The sequence below is a fragment of the Sturnus vulgaris genome, chromosome 9, assembly GCF_052056855.1.
Source record: "Sturnus vulgaris isolate bStuVul1 chromosome 9, bStuVul1.hap1, whole genome shotgun sequence".
Taxonomy (NCBI): Eukaryota; Metazoa; Chordata; class Aves; order Passeriformes; family Sturnidae; genus Sturnus; species Sturnus vulgaris.
In genome coordinates this window covers 14376235-14397001 of record NC_142251.1, presented here as the reverse complement: position 1 = coordinate 14397001, position 20767 = coordinate 14376235, and the positions used below count along the sequence as shown (strand labels likewise).

The following is a 20767-nucleotide window of genomic DNA, read 5'->3' as shown; positions in this document are numbered from 1 at the left end:
CAGTTGCACAATGATAGAGCCTGTTTCAACAGGAGAGGTAAAAATGGAACTTCAAGTTTTCTGGACCGCATCAGACTGTGCATCCTACTGCAGCTCTGTAAGCTGGTGGTTGAGTTAGCAGGAGAAATAGGTTTGCATTTCCAAAACTATTTTGTGACAAATACCAGTGTTCTTTAGAGAATTTAATTATCCTCTTTGTAATTTGAGGACATTGTATTTACTGACTTGGAGATGGATTACATATACAGAATTACAGTGCTCATAATTATTCAGGGAATATGTTTGTAGTAACAGAAAGGGTGAAATAGGAACTGTCTTCAAATAAATCATCGGTCTTTCTCTTGAAAATAGAACTGATCTGATTGCCCTCACCATTATTCAACTGTAACAATTAAAATTCATAAATGAATCCAGAACTTCTGTATGGAAAAATTGGAAAAACCTAAGAAAATTCTTAGAAATATGTAGATTTCTGCGAAAGCACTTTCTTCCTGATCTCTGCCTTTCTCCTTCCTGTTTGTTCATTTGTGAAATTCATAAGATAATCTTCATGCCATATAAAAGGTATTTTTATTACTAGTTATATTTACAATAATTATCTAGGCACATCTGTTCTCGAGTGCATCAATATTCAGTATTTAAACTAGCTCCATATTAAAAATATAACTCTATTTAATGCTCCTAATTAAGCATCTGTGTGTTTAATACCCTGCTTTCATTCCTTACTACATTTTGTTAGCTTTAATATTTCAACATGGAGGTAGCAAGTACCATTTACTCTCAGAGTGATTCAGAATGCAGATCGCATTAAAAAAAAGTAAATCTGATCTGCTTCTGGGAAACAACAACTAAAAGCACATTCAGGAAGAGATTAATGCCTCCTGCCTCCCAGGAATGGAGAGGAGAAAAAGCGTTTCTGCTGTGAGGCTCTGGCCTTTGCTGGGAGGATATGGCACAGGTTGTGCTCTCCCAGCTGAGAACAGCACCCATTGGTACCAGCCCTCTGAAAAGAGGAAGCATGGGCTGCACCTGGAAGGGGAGGCTTTTCCTAAAATTCTCCCAGGACACGAGCAGGCCACAGCTCTATTCCCAAACTTCAGGCTTGCCTGAGAATTATAAAGCAACATCTGGGCTCAGTGTCTCATCACAAACTCCTGCTTGCGGTTTGCTGCTCTTCCCAGTCTGTAATGTACTTAGCTCAGCAGAGGTGTGCACATCGCTGGGGTGGAGAGGCCTGGTTTGGGCTGTGGAATGTGGACACACCGCTAAAACAAAGCAGGCAGGGTCTGCTCTTGGCCCAACCCAAGCTTTGACACAGAGATCACGTACAGTGCATGTCAGCCTTGAAAATGGTTTCATCTGCAGTCAGAGGCAGCGTTCCAAACGACTAATGGAAAGAGAATCAAACCTTTTCCCAGGAGCATCCTGGAACACCGCTTTGGCACAGCTGGGAGAATAGTGACTGTTTACATGGGGACGAACTTCGCTCCCATTGCTTTAGCATAGGCTCTCTACCACTAAAATTTAGACATGTTACTATGAACACTTACCTACATAACAAGCATGGGAGCTTCTATATGTTTGTGGCCAGAAATTGTACCTCTCCTCGGTTGTTTTTGGTTTTTTTTTTTGACGAGCCCAGCAAAGGTTTTAGTGGCAAATGAATCGTGACTTCTGTAGATCAGTAAAAACCATAAAAAAATACCATGTCTGTGAAAAGTAAATTCTTCAACTTTTCAAGCTACAAATTGATACCACACATGAGAAAACAGTCTGATATCTCTCTAGGATTTCCTAAAGGATTTCTCATGCGGTTTTCTGTCCTTAACAATCATTTTAGCATTTGCAAGAAGCCCACAATCTGTTCCTATTAAAGTATCAGCTTACCTCAAAAGATGTTAAAACAGAGTAAAAAAACTTAATGCTGATCAAGTTGCAATTAAATTTTTATTTTCATTTAACACTGTCAACTTTCAGTTCTTTCTGACCAAGAAATAGAAAACTTGAAACTAAGCCTACTGAATATATTTATTCCTAACTGCCTTAAAAAGGTAGCTGTAGACATTCTCACGGATGGCCTTATTTCAGCCAAGAGATTGTGCAGAAAAGACTAGACTGGAATTGATTTTAAAGGTATGTAGTACTGAGGAATGTGTGATGGAATGTGTGATGCAAGCACATAATAGTATGAACAAAGTAAGATAATTAATTAATATACCAGAAAAAGTCAATAAAAATTACAGCTAGTTCAATGGCAAACATAACGCATACAAAATCAAATGCCATGGTGGCCTCAACTTGTGAATTGGGATCCTAACCTTGATAAACACAGAGGATACTACATAATCTGCTGAGATAATTGACTAAATTTCAGTTGGGCTGTTATTACTTATTCTTTAAGTATTCTTTTTTATGAAACATTTTATTCTTTTGATAAATTCCTTAAAGAAAATAATTTGACAAGCGTTTCTCTATTTTTTCAATCTTTATTGCATTTATCTGATTAGGTCACGTGCCTTTATGTGAGGATGCTAAGTATTTCAGGAAAAGCCTGAAATGGCTCTTTCAGAGCGGCAAACTGCGTTTGTGCACATGGGAGGAAAACATTTGGCTACGCATCCGAAGGAGAAGAGGAAAAAATCCTGGGATTCGTGGATCGGGCAGGTGCCGGGCTGTGCGCAGGGAACCGCCGGCAGCTCCGGGCCCGCGGGCGCCTCCATCCGCCGGGCCCCGCGGGCGCTCGGGGAGGCTCCCGCGCCTCACGGCGGGGCGCGCTCGGGGCTCCTCGGCGGGGAAGCGCTCCTCAGCGCTCCTAGGGCACTTCCCGGCAGCCGGAGCCGGCCCTGGGTCCCGCGGCTCGGAGGAGCCGCAGGGAGACGGCAGCAGCCGGCCCTGAGGGTGGCCCGGCCCGGCCCAGCCCAGCCCAGCCCAGCCCGCTCCTCCCGGTGGCCACGGGTCGCCCCGGGCGCTGCCCGCGTGGCAGCCGGGTCCGCTCGCGTCCTCGGGCAGCGAGACAGCGCGGGCCGCTCCACCGCGAGCGCGGGGGGGACACCGGCGGACCGGCAGCGCTGCCGCCTCCCGCGGCGCCGCCCGTCCCTCTCCACTGACACCGCCCGCCGCCCCTCGGGCGCAATCCTCGAACGTACCTGTGTGGGAGGGCCCGCGCTCCCCGCCCCGCCCGGCCTACCGGCTGCCTCCGGTGCCCCCTCGCAGGGAATGGTTTGTCCCGGCTCCCCGCCGTAACCTCCCGCTCCTCCTCCAGCCCGTGCCCGGCGCGGATGCTGCCGCCCGGGATCGCCCCGCCCGGGATCGCCCCGCCCGGGATCGCGCCGCCCGTGAGGCGCAGCACGCGCCGCCTGCGAGCACCGGAGCGCTCCAGGACCGCCCGCCCGCGCCCCGGCAGGTGAGGTCAGGGTGAGGGGCCGGCGGGGCGCGACACCTCCTCCTCCTCCTGCGGCGGCGGGGGACAGGCTGCCACCCCTGGGGAGAGACGGCGGAGCGGCGGCCCGCCGTGATTCAGCATCGCCGGCGGGGAAGGGAAGCCGTGTCCGGCCGGCGGCTGCCGGAGCGGGATGTGTCGCCGGCTCGGGGCGATGCTGCGGGGCGGGAGCGCGGGGAAGTGCCGGCAGCCCCGCCGCTTGTGCGGTGGCCCGGGGCACACACAGCGCTGTCCGGCCCGGGCCCGGGCAGGTGCGGCGGCAGCGCCGGCAGCGGCCCCTCGGGAAGTTTCCTCATTGCAGCGGGCAGCCCTCGCACAGGCAGGGAGGATGACTGCGCGTGTCGCAGTGTGAGGAGTAGGGAACCGGGAGGCATTTCAGGATTAAAGGTATTCATTTTCTCTCCTCGTCCCTCTCCCCCTGGTTTTTGCATGCGGAGCCCATCGTCCGTGCGGGTCGTATCGCATGTACGGCCAGGTTTCTTCAGAGCCAGTTAAGGTTAAAATGGCATCGTCTTTTGGCAGTGGTACCCAGCGGAGGCTGAAATGTAGAACAAGTTAAATCTCTGGAGATGCAAGTCAAATATCTTCCTGTGCTTAGCTGGAAGCCCATAATCTGTGGGATCTTTTTGAATTTCTACTGCTGAAACCACACATAATTGTAAGCAAAAGGGAAAAGCAATTGATGCTGGAATTTGAACGTACTGCTGAACTCTGTGAAACTGACTTAAGGTCTCAATATTGATCGCTTTTGTGCCTTTCTTATGTATTTGCAGTTTGAATACCAAAATTAGATTTTATTCCTTCTTAAACCCCCTCTAAACCAACCAAACACACATATCCCACCCACTTCTTGTTCAGTATACTTTTCTGCCTAAATCCCTCATTAATTAACCGGAGCGTTAAATATCTAAATAATATTCAGAGAAATCCTGTTGGTTCTTTCCACACATGAATGATTAGAAGTACTTTTCTCTGTGGGAATTGGTTGTCCCTCAAACACTGCAGAGTATCTCAAAATATACAGTGACTTGGCATCTGTAGAAGCTTTTACCCCAGTTTAAGTGCTGCAATGGGGGTTTCAGTAGAAATAAGACATGTCAGTGATAGTTCAAACAAAAAAAAAATAAATTGGACAAGCAGGTATTGTGCCAGGGATTTTCCTCTGTGGTGAGTAAATATAATGTCTGTGATGACACATGGCGCTATTACTTCTGAAGCAAGATTCTCTGGAGAAAAATGTTACAAAGCTTCAGAAAGCTACATGAGCTATTTAATACAGAATATGTGACTTCTATAATGGCAAAACATGTTTTTATCTGCAGATATTGGCCATATTATGCAAGAAAGTCTAGAAAAATAGTTGTCAAATTTTTTTTATTTTTAAAATTTTTTTTTTTAGAAAAATGCCCCTATTCTAGATTTCTGATGGTTTGGATACATTCCACATATTTCCAAAGGGATCTGCCCAGCAATTTGGGAGTGTTAGAAGAGGCCAGGAGATCAAGCCTGTCAGCAGTTATTAGGTAATTATTCCAGTAATCTAACAGTCATTTTAGTAATCTGAGGCTCAAGTCGCAATCAAAATAACAGTGTTCCCATGTTCTTCCAAAGCTAATAGTGCTATATTGGCAGCACAGATTTAGTTGTGGACAAGTCTGAAGAACTGGAAGATTAAATGATCAAGAAGCAGTTAGACACAAAGCCATCTTGCAGTTTTTTTGTATAGTTTGGATTTTTCTCTAAGTTGTTTCTAATGCTGTATGTTATGAAAGCCATAAATAGAATTTTGAAGGTGAAATGTGGCAGACTGATGCTGACTGCTGAATGTGCTCTCTCTGAATTGTCAACATCAAGAATGACTGAAGTATGATTTCTTGATTTTGAATCTTCATCCATGGATATTTATTAGAAATTTTAAAAGTCTCTGTGGGATACCTATGGCAAATTTCTTGAACATCCACATTTTCTAATGTTCTGCACGTCTTCATTTTTTTTCTTGCCTATATTTTAACATTGTGTTAAGGAGTATTTTTGCATTTACTAGATACTTGCAGATATCTCATACTAGTTGAGAACACATTAATCTAAGTATGTAAATCCTTAGAAAACAAGAAATTGAAATGAAATGTTAATGTCTGAAATAGAGGAATGGATAACATCTTCCAAGCTACCCTGTGTATACTTTTGCAAAGCTCCTATCTTAAAAATGCACACGGAAGCATATTGCAAGATAAGTTTTTGATATGAGTTACTAATGTTTTTTAAATTTTGTGCTACGATTTTATCAGTGTAAAGATACCTTATGGAAATCAACAATGCTGGTTTCTCACTCCTACATGTTTTCACAAATCTTCAGAAAATTCCAAGTGTTATTACTGCCTTGAAGTGTTGTAGCTTTTGGGGGCAATCCTAAGTCATGAGGAGATTGAATTTTTTTGATAGGCCTTGTGTCAGTCCCTGACAAAAAAGATGAATGCTTGCCAGTCTTTTTCTTTTTGATGAGGTATTTCCATCATCCATAGTTGACACAGCGACTCTACAATGATATGAGTGGGAAAGGAATAGTTTGGATTTGCCTAAAAGAGGGAATTCATTTTATTTGGAGAGGTGCATACAAACTGTCAAAACTAAGACATTTCACTGCATTCATATTGGAGCATATTAGCTGGATTTTGTTTTTCCCTTGTGAACTTCAGAATACTTAGCCCTCGATTAATTTTTATATTCTACATACCTAGAAGTTAATTGGGGCCATTTGAATCCTACTGATGGAAGTCAAATGGCCCTGATTAAGCACAAGGAGCTCTTTAGAGCTCCATTAATGCTTACCTAAAGTCCTGCCAGAATGCTACTTTGCAACTACTCCTTTTGCAGACCTTATGAGCTTCCTGGAAAGTTTACCAGAAGCAGTGAACCTTTTTAACATTAATATTTAAAATACTAATGTATTTTTAAATTTAGAATGGAATTTGTTGATATCTGCTACACTGATGGGTAAAATAATCATTTGCAGTTGAATAGATATGTGAGAAAAAAGGTGAAGGAGTCAGCCTTTGAACCTGGTGAGCATTAGGGTAATGTTCCTGTTCCAGGGTTGCAACCCCTTGGAGCCAGAATCTTTCATGCCAGGAGGTTCCATAGTGCCCCAGTCTACTGAATCCTCTTGTTCATGGCAGTAGAGGCAAGAACTTACAGGTTCTGTGGGGGTTAAAGTAATAGCTTTTTGCTATGAGAATTTCCCAGTTTTCCTCCTTGCCTTCTCTCTGAAGTGTTCATACAGCTATACAATATAATTTTACAATTCTACCACATTAATTTAAACTCGCTTACCCTAACTTTTGCTCTGCCTTGAATTCCATATGCCAGGAAAGAAACTCTAATGTATTAGATTAAATTTTTTGCTTTGTGTTTTGAAAGGTCGAGTAAAGCAGGCATAATGATTCTTGCTTTCAAAATCAGCTTTAATCAGAATACAGGATCTCCAAAATGAAGACCTCTGTATACAATTGTACTATTTGTTTTCCCAGTGTTAAAAATTAAAGTTCAGATAATTGAAAATGTTAAAATATAGATCCACATTGCTTCAAAGGCAATATTAAAAAATATAATCACGTGGGGTATTAATGAGAATTCATTTCTGGGGACAGAGGAACAGTACTGCTTTACAGAGAGCCCAGACTAACAATAATAATGAAAGAAAGACAAAAGAAAACATTCTGATTTAGGGATCACTTTTTCACTTTCTGGAGTGGAGTGAGTGTCACGCCACTTCCCACTTATGCTTGTATTTGGTTTTGGAAGGATTCCAAATTGAAGTTTAATATGCACCACTGTCCAAATGTACCTTAGATGGCTACAGTACTGTTAGCTGATAGAAAAACTGATTGCTTAAAAGGATGGAAGTGCTTTACACTGCAGTTCAGGAGCTCTTTGTGGCCAGGAGTAGTAAGAGTACTAACAGTTACTCTTCAGAAGAAAGAAATAAAGGCTAAATCCACTTTTCATATATAATAAATGCTGCAGAAAGAGTTGAGTAGGGTGTGGGTTTCACAGTTAGACACAGTGATGTGTTGACATGTTTATTTTCATCCTTGCTTAGTAGCAAAATGCTAAATATATTCTTCTTCGGTTACAATAAAGTATGTTTCCTTTCAACTTTGTCCTTGGGTTGACATGTGTTTGTTTTATTTTTAGCTCTTGAAAACCAACACAGTTATATCCCTATAGGGTGCAGTGGAAGCACTGGAATATAACATGAGAAAAGGAAATCAGGTGCTTAATACTGAATTGTTGCACGTGGAGAGGCAAAGATCTTGATCGTGGTTATGACCACAAAAAAAAAGTGCACTGACAGGACAGAATATTGTGAGATTTGATGGGGAAATCACTCTTATTTGCTTGCTTGGAATGGACTTTTCTTGAAGAATATAGAATAGAGCTATGTGATAGAAGACTGTGCTTTCTATGCTTTTGGGGGTGGTTGTCAAGTGTTTAGTGTTCATTGAATATGAAATTTCTGTGGATTTCTAATGGTGTTTTATACTTCCAAGCTTATCTTGGTGGTGTGGAAGGTGGGAGAAACGTGCAAATACACTTCATGTTAATTATTGGAAAGAAATCTCAAAGATGTGCAATTTACTCACCCAGGGAAAACTACCTTTGAATCACATTTTATTTCATGGGGCTTTTTAGAGGGATATAATATTATCCTAACTTTTTATATGAACTTAAAGCTTTTGAAAGACTATAAATTATAGTGAGCATTGACAATTAGGCATTGAATAAAAAGGTTTTTTTAACCTAAAACTGAGCAAGAATGATCTGAGAACATGAGTTTGGTACTTTTTGTGCCACTTAAAAAGTGGGAGCATTTACTGAAAATAATGTTTCTGAGGATGGAAGGGAGATATCCAGTGAATAAAATAAAGCATGGTGATACAGGAATCAGTGCTGTTACAAGCCAAATCTGTTCAAATTCATAGAGTTGGGAATCTTGTAGGATATCATGCTGGTTTTGGCTAGGGAAATGTTAATTTTCTTCACAGTACATAGTTTGGGGCTATATTTTGCATTTGTGCTGAAAACCGTGTTGATAAGAGATGTTTTTGTTATTGCTGAGCAGGGCTTACATAGAGCCAAGGCCTTTTCTGCTTCTTGTTCTGCCTTGCTGGCAAGGAGACTGGGGATGCAGGGGAAATTGAGAGGGGGTACAGCTGGGACAGCAGATCCCAACCCACCAAAGGGATATCCCATAGCATATGACATCATGCTTGGCAAATAAAGAGGGGTGAAGAAGGAGGAAGGGGAGGAAGTTGGGAGTGATGTCTTTTGTCTTCCCAAAGAAGACATGCTGCTCATGATGGAGCTGTGTTTTCCTGGGGATGGTTGAATGCCTGCCTGCCCATGGGAAGTGGTTCATGAATTCCTTGTTTACTTTTCCTGTACATGCAGCTCTTGCTTTCCCTATAAAATTGTCTTTTTCTCAACCCCTGACTTTTCTTACTTTAATCCTGATCCTCTCACCCGTGCTGGGAGGTTGAGGTGGTGGGGAAGGGAGCGAGTGGCAGCGTGCTTAGTTGGCAACTCAGCTTAGACAGTGACAGGTATTGACCCAGAGCAGCATCCAGCACAAGTGCAGAAATAGAAGACAAGTAAGGGAACAATACAGAGTTAGATTTGAAAGTCTGGACACCAGCTGAGAAATCATGCAGTTAATGACCCTGAGCAGTCAATTAGAAAAGCCTATATATTACTTTGTTCTGTTGCCTCTAGGTATGAAGAGAAAATGAAAGGATGTTGTGGTCTTTTTGCCAAAAGCAACATTCAGGAATGCAAACACGTACAGGAAGCAGGTCTTTGATATTTTATGAGAAAATGAGATAAAATTTATTAGAAATGAAAATAAAAAAGAAGGTATATTCTTGTGAACATGTATTTGGGACGGTCTGACACAGATAGTCAACACACTATTTAGTTTCATTGATAAATAAAAAGTCTCAATCATGGGATATGCATGCTTAATACGGTTCCAGTTGTTTGAGGATAATAGATGAATGGTACAGTTGAAGCTGAGTCTCTGCAACAGCTGGATGTAAGACACTTGGAACCAAGACAGTGTGAGGAGCCATGGGGAAAAGTCATCTGTGGGAAGAGACTTCAGGAGATGTCCAGATTGCACTCCCTGTTCTATTCTTCCACATGAAATTGTCTCTCAGTTGGTTGCACTAAGTTTCCTCCTATAATTTCCTACTGTTTTGAAGTCCTTGAAGTCAATTCTTCAATTTTGGAAGATGTACTTGGCCAATCATGAATGAAACAGAGGCCTTAATCCTTCTCTTGAATGGGCAAGTAAGAGTGACATTCTCTGTTGTTCAGAGAGAGCTTCTGCTCCTATCATTTGCAAACTAAGAGAGTAGGAAGTAAGGGGAAATGTATTTTACGTACATTGTGGCCTTTGCACCTTCTGCTCCCCAGCTGCATTGTACCTGCATTTGATTTCCAAAGGCCGGCATTTGGGCTAGTAGGACTACCAACAGTTGATATGAATATATCTTTTCCCATCTCACTAGAATCTATCCATAATACTTCTTCTGATGCTTTGAGAGGCTACCTAGAACAGAGGCTAGACAGTGTTAAAAGAATAAAGTAGGTATTTATTAAAAAGGCCTTCAAAGGTTACACCTTGGGCAGTACAAGAGCCTGGCCGTGGCTACTCCCAAGATGAACGATGGGTCACACGTTTTCTCACTTTTATAATTTTGGTCCATTTACATATTGGGGTTAATTGTCCAATTACAGCTCCAGGTTATGAAGTCCCATCCTCCCAGATTGCTCTCCTCAACTCACTGTTGTTTACACTTTTTGGGCTGGAAAAGGATTGTTTTGTCTAACTAAACTGTGAGGAGAACTTGCTAACACTTTATATTAAGTTCAGAGTTATATACTAATGCAGTACAGAATCTGGATAATATGAAAGCTAAGAATTAAGGCATCACATCCTTGCAGGATAGATATGGCAGTAGTGGTTCAGTCAGTCTTGTCTGGCACATCTGATGGGCCTGAATCCTATAAAACTAATGCAAAAGAATGGAGTGCACTTGGTATCTCCAGTTTTCTTCCATGGTTGTTCATTTTTGGTGGCTTTTGTTTGTTTATTTTTTTCTGTGGGGGAAGAGCAATCCATTTGAACAAAGGAACTTTCCAAGCCTTTTATTGTCAGATGTCTTTTGTGGTCCACTGTCCATTAAAATGTACTGAGCTGTCAAATCAGTGCAGTCTTAATGTAAAAGAATAACATGACAAAGAAAAGCCATTTTTTGAAGTGATGTCAGAAAACAATTTCTTATTGGTATAAATTGACATTGTAAAAGAAAACAACCTCATTTGAGGAATATGAATGGTTTCAGAATACTATAGAAACAGCTATTCCAGTAAAGGATGTATACTGCACCTAGTATTTAATTTGGTTTAAAAATTGATCTATAAAATTGTAATCCTGCCTTCACTGAAACCAGATAGGTTTGATTTCAAAACTCAGGTCTCATTGGTCCAAGCCTGGAAGAGAATGAGAATTTCTTTTTTTTTTTTTTTTTTTGCAAATTATTAACTTCTTTAGCCTTCTTCTATACTAGTGTCTTGTTATTGTGATCTTGACCTCTTAATTCTACGTTTGGAGAAACCATTGTCCTCATTACAGTAGCTCATACCCCTGTTATATCTCTTCCCAGTCACTGAGTCATTTTCTGTTTTTAGATTTTGCTTCTTGTTAGCTTATTGTTATGACTAAATCCTACTGACTTTCTTCCCACGACTCTTATCACCAAGTAAAGTGGGAAATAATGCATTCTTTTCTTATAGCATGCCTTTGTCTTGCCACCCAAAACACAGGGAGAAAATACCTAGAAAGGGTTAAGAAAGGGATCTAAAAAGTGCTTGAGATAGGCTAAATGGAAAGGAGCTGCTGCTGCAGCCAGTCTGTCCCTGGTGTATTGCTGACTGAAACTGTATCAGCTGTCAATTATTGATAGAAAAACCTGTTTCCGGAGGGCTGACTCTTCAGATAGTTTCAGCAATGCAACACTAACGGTAAGTTATTTCATTTTGCTACTTGTACTGCAGAATTATTTTAAATCTGTTTCTATATCGGTAGGAGGTCCTGGTATGACTGTGTATTCTGCAGTATGTAATCTTGTCAGCTAAATGCATGATAAATAAATGTTTTGCACTCTCAGTAATTGCATGCAGAAGAATTTGGTATATCACCCTGCCACATGCTGCTGCAAAGGTTTTATTTGTTTGTTTGTGATTTTTTGTTTGTGTATTTTTTTCTCTACTGCAGACTATGTTAATTGAAATCCACTGCCTTCAATTTGAATGCTCATGCGTTTTGTCAACCACATATATTTTGCAATGAGTTCTTTTTCTGGGATTCTTGTTTCTTTTCTTTATTTTTTATGCTTTTTCTGATCTCTCCTTGAGCTTGCAGTTGATCTTTCCTTATAATAGAGAACCAGATTCAGGAGCATCTACTGAATGCAGTAAATTGTGAACTGTTAGTTGGACAAAATGTACTTGTGGAGAGCAGCATGAAGCATTTTCTGTGGCAGTGTATCTATATATCACCTGCACAGTAATCCCTGTTTCTAAACATGTGAATCCTGCATGAACTGTGGGATATCAAGACCTGCCTCTAGACAGCCAAGCAATTCTGAAAGTGATTCTTGAAGCTTGTAATCTTTGTCAAGAAAGAGAGAAATTTGGAGGCAACTCAGTAAGTTTGAGCTGTAATTTCTTCTGTGATGAAAGTTTGATTTAAATGGACTCTAGTTTTGACATGGATGAGACCAGAGTTCTAATTATAATCAAAACTAAATTGTGTCATCAGCAGGTCTGTCCTGGCATGGAAACATCATGATATAAAGTCCTCAGAAGTTGATAGAAATATCTGTATTTACTTCACTAGGTTACAGAGAAAATCCTGTATGGTTGATCTTGTTTACACTAGAGACTTGAGAACAAAATTATAATTTTTGTATGTATCTTCAGTATGATGGAACTGTGAGATTTCCTGAAGAAAGCTTTTTCTTCCTTTGAGCAGTCAAAGGAGCTAAAAAAATCGGGAAGAAGTTTCATATTTGTGAAGTAATATTCAGAGTCCTGCATCAACAGCCAACTATGAATGCCAGTTTATTTTCCTTTTTTTTCTATTTGGTATGTCAGTTGTGATCTCCTCCATTCTCATTCGTATTGACACTTTGCATGAAACTTCTTCTGAAAGATTTATTATTTTAGTTATTAGGTGTGTTATAACTTTTCCATACCTTTTGGATTTAAAAATGCCTTTGATTCAGTTTGGTGCATTTCCTTTTTGCCTTATCTGTGGTTATAAGGCAAATATGCTACTCTCTTGGCTACAAATACTCTTCTATAATGTGAAGGGTATGATATGTCTGAAAGAGTCAGAAGCACAAAAGAATAAACTTCAAAATTTTCTGCCTAGGATAATATGATAAAAAAAAATAAATAATGTGGCTCAGTTCCCAGTCATGTTTTATTTTGGCTGGCAGTGATGTATGTTGCTATAACATAATAAGAAATCAATGTATTTGTTTATTTTGAATATTTGAAAAGCAGTTAGCTTTGCAGCTAGCATGCATTTGACTATGTAAGTTTATGCATTTTTTTTCATTATGAATTCACCTTTAAGAAATATAAGATTAATGTAAGAAATATAAGCAATGGAAAATAAAATTGAGCTTTGCTAAATGAATGGACTATCCCACTGCACCAGCCTCTGGTTAAGGACTTCTATTTCAGAATACTTTTCAAGTGTAGCTCTTATCTCTTAATATTAACCAACACTTTTTATTTTTTTAATTAAAAAAAAAAAAAAAGGAAGAAAAAAGGTGATACACACATGCCAGAACCACTTACTTTTGAGTGTAGCTTTTTGGGACTTGACCAAGAAGGATGAGGACAGGATTAGCTGTGATATTGTTCCAAACTTGGAACACTGCTTCTGCTGTGATTAAAGCAATGGAGGAAATAGTCACACTTAGGGCAGTTATCTCCTCAGATTTTGGAATGATTTTAAACTACATTAAAAAGCTCTGGTGCTATTGTCAGTATGGGCTCTGCAGCTCAGAAATGGTGCGTGATTACTCAATAAATAAACTACAGAATATTACAGGGTTACCTCAGTAATGCTGTACTTACCATTTGGAAAGTACATTATCCTGATCCTATGAGTTCAAGCAAATCCCAGGAAATTACTTTTTGTAGGTTATTCTCATGTTTTAAGTAAAAATTAAAGCTAGTGTGTATAAAGTCTGGTGCACTTCACTTTTCTGTCTTATTTTGGATATTCGAAGTATGTGATTTAGGATCAATATTTAAGACATTATTTTTCTAGGCTTTATGACTACATGTGGTATTTCTCTACAGGTGAGCAGTATTTGCACAAAATATTCTTGTAGTAGGATAATGGAGTCTCATCTCACAACCGATGAGGATAGTCACTCTATTTAGATCCCCTGCAATGGATAAAATAGTGTGACACAGAGGGTTTGGAGTCAATCCAGCCTTTTAAGGGAATTTCGATAAATCAGGTCAATTCATTTAAAGAAGCTTCTGAGGGCTCACATCCTTTTGAAAGTGTTCGATGTTCTCCTGTTTTCATGTGCAAAAATGTTTTAAAATCAGTGGTACTCCACTGAGCCCCAAGTACTAAGCTGTGGGGAGGAAAGCATGTTTTTGTGAAATGTTTTATAGCTGCTGGGGTTTCTGGTTCATTTATCAGCTGTTTGCAAACTCTTACTAGCACTGAGCATTGGCTGCAGTAGTCTCAGTGATATTGTAGGCCAAGTGTGAATATTTCTGACTGTCACTTGTTCTTTACAGGGTAGAAGTATATGTCATTAAAATGTTAGAGGTCTACCAACACTCATACAAGCATACAAGTATTGCCAGTGGAGCTGAGCAAATGATTTCATAGTTGGAAATGTCAGGATAATGTGATAAAAAATTTGGTGATCTTGTAAGAGCACCTTTCTTGCACTTTCATGGTCAAGAAGCCTTTGAATAAATGTTTCTTGTGATTGCAAGAAACTTCTTTTTTGGTGATTTATTCAAGACCTGATTATTGTCCAAACATTTGCACGTTGGATGCTGAAACTACAGGCTAATGTCTGCCAATTTAAATTTCAGACTGCTGTGGGAGTGTCACCCTTGTTGTTAAACTAGAAAACAATGTTATATGGCAGCATGTGAATTAGGATGATGTAATCTTCAATCAGAGTTGTCGTGGGCTGTGTGTGAGATTTGCAGCCCATGTCTAGTGATGCCAAAATGAATCTATGAATTGCAGGCTTGTAAAATATGAGATTAAACGAGGCAGACCAACACAGGGCTGAGATGTGGCTCTTGTGATACACAGAACTATGTAGAAATTAATTTAACCATATTTGTGTTCTTGTGTTCCTGAGCTTGAGGTTATTTTCACACTAAGCCAATGCTGCCAGCTTGAAGCAAGGGAGAGAGAATTTGATGTGTGAGGGGGAATGGTCTAAAGATATCTTTTTCTCGATTTTTTTCTTCCTCTAGATCCTTAGCAAATCTCTCCCCAAGGTCTATTTATAATATAATGAATCACTGCAAACATATCAGCTTCATTAAAAGATTAGTGCTTTTTATGCTAAGACAGCTCTGCTGATATATGTAAAATGTTAAATTGTCCTATCTTGTAGATCTCTAAGGCCTCGAGCACTTACTAGAGAAATCAATCTTTTGAGAAGTGAGTGATAGAAAAAGAAAGGAGTAGTATAATTCCAGCAGTGATTAGTTTGTGGTGTACACAATTTAAAGCACCCTGTGATAACTGTTGGTGTGTGTTGATGTGCTATAATGAAGAGCATGGATGACACACTGCAAAGTCAAAAGCAGAGCAGAGATGCTCCCACAGGTGCCACAACTCAAATTCCTCCTCTAACTCTCTCTTGTTTACCTTTCCTCCTACCAAACCCACACCTCCATATTACTATAACACAGAATCATTATGCAACATTATCATATCTGTTTCATTTATTAGAGGCCATGGGTGTCTCACCACAGAGGGTCGGCCCTTAGCATGTGTCAGTCCATCAGTGAGTGTGCCTTCCTGCACTTGGTCCTCAACACAAAGCTAACAAAAAAGTCCTTGTGCTGTTTGGTTCAAGGGAATACTTCATCTATAGGCCAGTTAGCCTGACCTCACTACCCAGTAAGGTAATGGAACAGTTTATACTGAATGTCATCACACAGCCCTTACAGGATGGCCAGGGTATCAGACCCCGCCAGCCTGGGTTTAGGAAGGGCAGATGGTGTTTGACCAACCTGGTCTCCTTTTATTACCAAGTGGCCCACCTGGTGGATGAGGGAAAGGCTGTGGATGTTGTCTACTTGGACTTCAGCAAGGCCTTTGACACTGTCTGCCACAGCATTCCCTGGAAAAGCTGTCAGCCCGTGGCTTGGACAGGAGCATGCTTTGCTGGGATGAGAACTAGCTGGATAGTGAGTTCACCACCAGACAGTGATGGTGACCAGTGCTGCATCCAGCTGGGGACCAGTCACCAGTGGTGTTACTCTGGGGTCTGTGCTGGGGCCAGTCGTGTTCAATATTTTTATTGATGACATGGATGAGGGTATTGAGTCTTTCATTAATAAATTTGCAGATGACACTAAACTGGGAGTGTGTGTCAATCTATTAGAAGGTAGGAGGGCTCTGCAGAGAGCTGGAACAGTTGGATGGATGAGCAGAGTTCAATGGGATGAAGTTTAATAAGTCCAAGTGCTGAGTCCTACATTTTGGCCACAATAACCCCCTGTGACGTTATAGGTTGGGGAATTGTTTGCCCGGGGAGGTGATGGAGTCCCCATCTCTGGGTGTGTTTAAAAAAAGACTGGATGTGGCACTCAGTGCCATGGTCTAGTTGATGTGTTAAGGCATGGGTTGGACTCGATGATTTTGAAGGTCTCTTCCAACCCAGTGATTCTGTGAGGTGACAGGGGTCCAGCCCTCCTGTACCCATGGGTATCCAGACACTCAGCTGTCTTAAATGAAGGTGGAATGATTGAATAAAACATAATACAGAAAACCATTTCAAATATACATGTACATATATATATATATACATAATATTAAAAATGATTATATATAATGGTTCTATAATAAATAGATTGGCTTCCATTCAGCAGTGATCATTGGAACTTACTGTGATCAGGGAATAGGAATACTTTATGTTCCAGAGTTAGTGAAATGTCCTGCTATTGACAGTGAAGTGGTGAACAGCAGTACAAGATCTTTGCATTGTCTCTGCTTTTTGCTGGCAGAGAGTAGAACATGAAAGCTGATACTTTTTTAGCAGCAAGTGACAGAGACATGTGTTTTCTGAAATTTAGATTTTAGTGTATAAAAGCATTGTTACACTTGCTTGTTTGAGCTATTTCATCAATATTTTCCCTTGTCATTTTCAATGCTAATTAATGTTTATATAAAGTTCACATAATTTTATTTTTGAATGATTGATTTGTAAGTCATGCAGATTCTTTTCTCTTGCCTTGTCAACTAATATATTTTCTATGTTTTACTGAACAAGTAAAAGATTCAAGTGTTGACCTTTTACTGTAGTTTTCTAATTTGGTCTCACTTTCTTTGATGGCCCTCGTTCAATATTCAAACCATAACTATGAAACTCAATAGTACTCAATTTGCTAACAGTCTGAAATATGTCATCACATTAGAAAGGGCTTTTGAAGGGTGAGAATGAGCTAACAGATAGTCACATTGTGTGCTCTGCTATGAAAGACACTTTGGAGGTCATTTTTTAAACAGAAAATCTTCAGATTTGAAAGATTTGACATTGATTTAAATTTGGCCAAGGACTTGAAGTTTCATTTTGGAAAATTGATGGATACAAAAAGAAGCAATATTATTTCAAGACAACACTGAAAATAAAAAAATTGCTTCTATGCTCAGTTGTGGTCTCTGTATTTTGTGAGTAGGAAGTGATTAATGCCTGTGAAACTGTGATGTGAAACTTCCACCATTTTAATAACTTCTAATCCATTTCCTGTTTTCTGAATCAGGCACTCTATATTTATAATTTCATAGATGTTTTGTGGTACTAAACAATGAAAAATTTCAATCCAAAGCTGTGAATTGCAAGATCAGGAGAAGACCAAAATAAAATTTCCCCTGAGCTAACACTGCAAAGCTCCTGGGGCTCTGTGCCACTGTGTGTTGCTGAGCCTTGGGGCTGGCACTGCGGGGTCATCTCCTGGCCAGTCTCCAGCCATTTGAGATAACACACTATAGCTTGGCTTGCTTGGTTGGTTTGGTGGCTTTGGGAAGTATTACAAGCTTTAGAAATGCTGTCCATTCAGATAAATTAGTTCAGAGAATTATGTATTAAGTATTATGGAATGGCATGATTTGAAAAAAGTTGTGTAAATCATGCTGTTTGTAGCTCGTATTTGTCCATTTAGCAAATCAAACACCTGAGAACTCTGTACATGCTCTTTATCTGAAAGAACTGCTGTATAAATATCTCATCTCTTTGATGATGGGAATGAAGGATGTTTAAATTAATAGACTTCATTTGACTTCAGAATATTTTGAAACAAACCCTAATTACATGCAATTTTAAGACAGCTGACAGATAGCCTTTTAAAGACATTCAGTTTGACATATGAAGCCTCAAAATGAAGATTACTTTTTGTATATAGAATTTCTCTGTAAAAGTGAGAACTTGCCACCAAATTTTTCTTCGAACATGTAACAATAAAACTGGTCGCTGTGCTTGTTTGTAGCAGGAACACTTCAACATACATTTTATAAGGCCGAATATTAAAAAAAATCATGAAAGGGTGGGAGGCTTTTAGTTCTGCAGTTTCATTACTGAAAATTGTTATTATCTTGTTGAGCATGGTACTGAAAAAGGAATTTTCCTCTATTATAATTTATGTTGATTTCTTAATCTCATTTTGAATCTGCATTTTATATTTTAATTCCAGATCAACAGTAGATTATAGGTTTGCATAACTGTAATAAACAGCACACCCCTCACTACATAGTGCCCAGACTTCCACACTCTTAGATCTAAGGGTAATTGACTTAAATGTTAGATTGAAAAAAAACCAGAATTCAGATGTTTGCTAGGTCAATGCTCTGAAGACTATGTTCACATCTTTCTTTTTCCTGTTTCTGTGAAGTTGTTGTTAATTTAATTTTCCAGCCAAGGGGAGAGTGAGGATTGTAGCACTGTGATATTGTCCTTCCATCCCCGTGGTCACCTGCCCAGTTCTGTCACTGTACCTCCAGTGTGTCTCCATTTCACTGCGAAAGCTCCTTATGTCAGGAGCTTTGTGGGTTTCCTTCCAGCTCCTCTGCATTTCCAAACACTTGTGACAGCACTGAGTAAATTGCACTAATGGGCTCACAGGAAATCAGTCTGTTAGTTTGAAAATCTGTTCTAAAATGTTCCACTGTTGATGAGGGAGTACTTATCTGTACCCAAAGAATTCAGAAAATTACCCTGGCAATCCGTTTTTGAACCTAAATATGTAGGATGTTAGCTGTCTTTGAGATGTCTTGTCATATGTACCATGGCTTAAGATCTGAAGTCTTGTTTCTGTTCATGTATGTAATGTTAAGCACATGTATAACCCATGGAGCTTTTCAAACTGGGCACCAGCAGTGTCACAATTGCTGAGAAGGAAGGAAGTTCTCATTACAAACAGTACACTGAGTGATGTGTGGAACATGGAGTATTTTGTAGCAGGTGATTCTACCATTCTGAGCTATTAAATATATCAGATTAAATAATTTTAAATGTGCATATGCAATCCAGTCTCTTTTTCTTAGGGTGCACATCGTGGTTTCACAGTTACTGGTGTGATCGAAACTAGGTTGAAGAATGTCATTGACTTGAGTTGTTTGGAAGAGATTCTCAAATTGCACTACCTTGTTTTCAGTTTAAATTTGACTTTCCCTGCTCTTTTTTGATCTGATTAAATAAGCCTTTTTCTGGGATGCATACTCTTTGGGGGGAAAAAAGGGAGTGGGGTCTAATGACATAAAATTACTACTTAGAGATTAAAAACTTTCCATACTGCATCAAGACATGAAGTGCAGGTTCATGAGAGGCAGAGGTCACTTGTGAGTAGTCTAGAGAAAATAACCCAAGGAAATTAGAGATGGATTTGTTAAAAAATATCTGCATATAATCTAGGCCAGAAGAATATTTTTCAGGGCAATTTACTAACTTATTATGATACACTTAATTTGTGTAACAGCATAAAATACTATGAATTTTTGAGCTTCTAGAATATATTACAACTTGTCAAAGGATCATTCTATTAACTATGAAACCACTTCTTTCCACTGTCTCCTGCTCTTTACCAAGGTACTCTCATATCTTGCTCAGACTGTTCCTTTAAATGGACTTGAGCATCTGCTGTGTTCTCTGTTCTTGTGCAACACTTCCCTCTCCAGCAAGAGCATCCTGCCTCTTCTGTCCCTGGAGGAAAAAAGATCCTTTTTTTTTTTTTACTTACTCTTCTGTGCCTTTCTAGGACAGGATGGTATGCAATGTATCTCTCCTGCTGTCACTCTCACACCTTTGCCAGGCAGCTGTAAAGATAACATCTCAGTTTTTTCCTCTGTAGAGCACTTTTAGTCAAAGTGCTTGTTTATATAAGAATGTGCTAACCTGATGAAGATACATTAATTTCTTCTTCACAAATATTTCTCCATATATATGTTAACCATTTTTGTTTAGCTACTCTTGGATATGTCTGGTTGAGCAAGAAACCTTCACAATTTTTGTGTATCAGGATTTCAGGAGAGAAATGGTATATGCAGCAGGAACTGCAATCCTTTTCTGCCTGAGTGTGAATTCAGAGACTTCTGACAGCTGACTTGCTCCAAAAGTCCCAGTTTGAAAATAGAATGCTTTCTTCTGTGTTATTAAAAGCAGTCTCTTAGAAACAGGTCTCTCAGGTAGATTACGAGCACGATATGCCTTTGCATTATCGTAGCTGAACGTGGGTTATAGGTTATGCTTATTTTATAAGCAAAAACTTGTCACAGGTGTGAGAACTGACTCAGATGTAATCATAACCTGACAGTGCTGCTGCTGTTACTGTGCCTGATCTGGGTGAGTCCTGCCATCAGCTTTGGCCTGTGACTGGCAGAGGCTGCCTGCAGAGCAGTCTGTTCTGCCAGTCTTTTCCTTCAGCTGTGCTCTGACCTGAGAGTAGGGCTTGGCAATAATAACAAATCAGATTTGAGCT

General features: G+C 39.9%; 1 protein-coding gene across 8 annotated transcripts in view; it reads left to right on the top strand.

The window, feature by feature from the left end:
- The first annotated feature begins 3156 nt into the window (after positions 1-3156).
- Positions 3157-20767, top strand: part of TTLL7 (tubulin tyrosine ligase like 7) — a 63308-nt gene continuing 45697 nt past the window's right edge. For 4 of the 8 annotated variants that reach the window (XR_015805393.1, XR_015805394.1, XM_014883392.2 and 1 more), the window contains exon 1: positions 3277-3403. The gene's annotated coding sequence lies outside the window, so the exon portion shown is untranslated. Of the gene's footprint in view, positions 3404-4838; positions 4963-11051; positions 11525-11611; positions 12210-20767 lie in introns of those variants that run through there. The other 4 variants (XM_088169893.1, XM_088169891.1, XM_088169892.1 and 1 more) reach the window with 4 other exon arrangements.